Source organism: Eufriesea mexicana, unplaced genomic scaffold (genome assembly GCF_001483705.2).
Source record: "Eufriesea mexicana isolate 0111107269 unplaced genomic scaffold, ASM148370v2 scaffold1928, whole genome shotgun sequence".
Taxonomy (NCBI): Eukaryota; Metazoa; Arthropoda; class Insecta; order Hymenoptera; family Apidae; genus Eufriesea; species Eufriesea mexicana.
In genome coordinates, this window is record NW_016910009.1 from 39,124 (window position 1) to 43,831 (window position 4,708).

Below are 4,708 nucleotides of genomic sequence, written 5' to 3' on the forward strand. Positions count from 1 at the left end.
TACAAGTTGTTTAAATCCGAGTGGAACGTTCCACAAACGTCAGCATACTTTGTCCATGGATACCATAAATTTTAATTTCGTCGCAGGTCGTTGCGAGAGGCGTGGCTCCGGTAGAGCAGAAAAATATTTACAAACCCGTAACCGCGAAACGTGTCAGAATGCGCGCCGGTAAATGAGATATTTGCCGGCAGAGTTCGCCACGCGTCTGTGCGAAGCCTCGACGTGTTTGTGAGGAAGCGTACCACGTGACGCGGCAAAACGGCAGCCACGTTTCGTAACCTCGCGTTGTTACACCGTCGGATATTTTTATTACGTACGTAACGTTTCAAATTTTCTTTCGTAATATACTTCATGTTCACGTGGTTGAATCGTTTTCTCTTTTTCCTTCGTGTTTATCTCGACACTATTCTAGTTTTCATTGTTCGGAGTGCGGAAAGATTTTACGAATACTAAAAATGCTTTAACGGTATCGCGTAGTGACAATACAGGAGGCTCTTTGTCGTTTATTGTGCGGAATTTTGCGGGATAAACAAGGTCATCTGCGAAAGGTTTAATAGGAATGGCACATCACAGCCTTGAAACTACTTTTGAATACGGGATAACGTAATTGTAAGTTTCATGTCGAATGTACATTTATATTTTTAATAATTTACGAATCAAGGAATATTTGCATTCTTTAGCTGTGTGTAAAGAAGACCGTAGTGCCGTTCGGAAGTTGCAGAAACGATAATGAAATTGAATTTTCATCCAGAAAAAATCTCATCGAGTACACGTAGTCCCAAGTAAGTGCAGAAATTTCCATTGAATAATCGACATGGATAAAAGCAATGTCTGAATTGCAGCGATTAATTTTATTCATAGGACGATTGTTTTTTACACGAAATATTCATAATTTGTGGTTAGGTGGTTAGGAGTTGAATACGAAATTTTAGATATTAAATAGGATTGAGATAAACCTTTCGAAGAAGGTTAATATTTAGATCGAAGGGAAATGGAAGGAAATAAACGTCGACAATTGTTAACCTATATTTACGTATATTAACCTTTACCCTAACCTAAAAAATTGTCGAACGATTTAATTTACAGGATAATTTTTACAAAATGGAAATGGAAATAGCAATGTTTTGCAAATTAACGACAATAGATTATTATATTTCACATTTTCAGCTTATCAATGACGATTTGTAATATTACGTGTTGTATTCGTTCGACGCGTTACACGACATTTGGACTCTTCTGCCATCGGCTGTATCGCATCATCAATCATCGCTAAATCCATTATGATCTTTACCACAAGCGTCTCAAGAATACGTATAGTTGTCGGAAGTACTGCATTTTTCAGCTTTATCCCCGCGACAGTTGCAATATTAATCGTACGCAGACTTGATAATAGCTGCCGTTGTTGCGTAAAATTCCGCTTTCAGCAAAAGTTTGTTCGGAAATTCCTTCCAGCCTGGCGAACATCGTAGATCGTGTTGCGAGTACGGATTCGATATATTACAGAGCAACGATTGCGAGTAAGCCACTGTAATCCCTTGGCAAACCTGCTAAGCTTTGTACACATTCGACCCAGGCTGAATTGAAACTAGGCGAATTTTTAATCATTCGAATCTGTGTTTAGAATTCGTATTCATAATTACAGACAATGTTCCCTTTATAAGACTGCTATTTTGGGTAGATTATAGAATAATAGAATTTTTGCTAAATCTGTGAATAGTTTGTTAGTGTATTATTTTTATAGATCTTTGATTATCAATTTGTTTGTAGAAATTCTCAATGAAGGCTGTAAATTGTTATTATATAGTTAACATTGATTTTTAATAAATGTGAAAGAATGATTTAGAAAACATAGTAATAGATACTTGCAAGTGAATCACATGTGATATTAGGTTATTTAAATATCAGGTCAAAATTATATTTTGCAAAATTTATTTTTAATGTGTTTTTTTACGCTATTAAAAATTCCTCTTTATGCAAATGTGAAGAGGTGGTCATAAGTTATTCAGCTATTATAACAGAGGGTCGCGACTCGTAAAAGGTTAGGAAATATTGGTCTAGAATTGAGCAAAGTTGTTTACGTTATTAAGAGTGGCATTTAATTTTTATTGCAGGTGTTTAAATATCATATCCACGCGACTCCTTTTGCTTATTTTAATGTTTCACAGGTATGCAAGAAATAATTTTAATATTTATAGTAATAATATATTTTTGAGTGTAATTATTAATTCATTAGCATAAGTCGCTCTAATTTTTAGAAACGGTATTTCGTTGTAGCTTTATTAGATTGATTTGGAATAAATTGTACAAGAAGTAAAAGTCTTTAATGAAGTTCTCTAGAGGCGAAGTTGTCTGATGCTCTTCTACTTAAGAATTAATACCACCTGAAATTTTCATGTGAAAAGTTCAAGTAGATCAGGTTATCGTGTAGAATACTTGCAGGAGATTAAGGTATTTTTTAGCATTTGAAAATCTTGAAATAATTTTTTAGGTAGATATCTCATTAAACTATGATATAGCTTTACCAAATATTTAATATTATTATCTGTATAAATGTATATCCTCATTTTATCTGGATCAGTTTAAACAACCACGCGAAATAGTTTAATATATTTCGTTTCGAGAATTGTTGTTTATAAAATAAAATGCAAGACGTAATTTATTGCCTTTATAAGCAAATTTAGCAGAAAATTCCTTATAATATATGATGTGACAATAAAGTTTGCAGACCGTTATTAGTGAAATATTCTCATATTCGTGAGGCTGCATATACGCGAAGGCTGATTGAAATAATTAGGTTTAAATATCAATATCAAACGCACATAAATTTCAGCATTTTGTATCAAACAGCGACATATTATGCAGGTTTCTGCGTAGTGGAATTTCGCTGGTACGGTACAATTGAAATTGGAACGCAGAGCAGTATTCTTTTGTATCGAATTTAACAAATCCTCAGCTCGGATGTATCAAAAAGCCATTCCTTTATCGAATGCAGAGATATATATGCAGCATAAATGCATCATTGATCCTAAAGAAATATGAAATAATTGAAAAGGTTTATGTTTCATGGAAACACCAACCCAAAATTATTCTCTAAATTATGGAATAATTTAGAAAGTTTACTCGTATTATGAACGAGTGAATTTTGATTCAAAAATTGTGAGAACTATGTGCAAAGTATTTTTTAAAATTCTAAAGTGGGTACTTTATAAATAATTTAATTACACGTCTTTTATTATTCGATGTTAATCTAAATTTGGATGTACTTCTTCGATTGTTAGTCTTCCAAAACATCTGCACCATTCAACGTATCTACTAAATTCAGCATGCATTCTTAGAATTTATCTAGAGACATACTTTGCTTGAAACAAATTCTCTCATGCCAAGCAGCCATTCGATCTTCATTCCACACATATTCAAACATTCATCATTCGCGAATATGGCGAAAGTTCATTTGCGCTCCATAATGGAAAGGTTAATCTACTTTCACATAATGAAACGAAGAATGTTCGTAATTGCAGAATATTAAAAAATCTCCGCTAAATTTCACGATCTTGCAGTTAAGGTTCATTAATTATTTGTAATCAGTATTTTTCGAATTTGTAGCTAGAAGTATACACATTACTGTAATTTCCACGCCACAATTATTATTTAACATCGCAGATTGGTATAGTAGAATCTTCTGTAGTATATCCCAATTATTTTTTAATATAAATTTGACGATCTTGCAGTTAAGGTTGATTAATTATTTTTAATCGGTATTTGTAGAATTTGTAGGTACAAATATACCTATTACTGTAATTTCCACGTTATAATTATTATTTAACATCGCAGATTGGTATAGTAGGATCTTCTATAGTATATCCTAATTATTTTTTGATATAAATTTGACGATCTTGCAGTTAAGGTTGATTAATTATTTTTAATCAGTATTCGTAGAATTTGTAGGTACAAATATACATATTACTGTAATTTCCACGTTATAATTATTATTTAATATCGCAGATTGGTATAGTAGGATCTTCTATAGTATATCCCAATTATTTTTGGATATAAATTTGACGACCTTGCAGTTAAGGTTGATTAATTATTTTTAATCAGTATTTGTAGAATTTGTAGGTACAAATATACATATTACTGTATTTTCCACGTTATAATTATTATTTAACATCGCAGATTGGTATAGTAGGATCTTCTATAGTATATCCTAATTATTTTTTGATATAAATTTGACGATCTTGCAGTTAAGGTTGATTAATTATTTTTAATCGGTATTTGTAGAATTTGTAGGTACAAATATACCTATTACTGTAATTTCCACGTTATAATTATTATTTAATATCGCAGATTGGTATAGTAGAATCTTCTGTAGTATATCCCAATTATTTTTTAATATAAATTTGACGATCTTGCAGTTAAGGTTGATTAATTATTTTTAATCGGTATTTGTAGAATTTGTAGGTACAAATATACCTATTACTGTAATTTCCACGTTATAATTATTATTTAATATCGCAGATTGGTATAGTAGGATTTTCTATAGTATATCCTAATTATTTTTTGATACAACGCGATACTTTTCCACGTGATCGTAATTCACGACGAAACTTTCGCCAGAAACGCTACCAAAGCTTGGTAAAATAATTAGGGAATAAATCAAGCGTATCCACAGCTAACCGAAACCTAACTGAAACCCAAAGCCATCACCCTG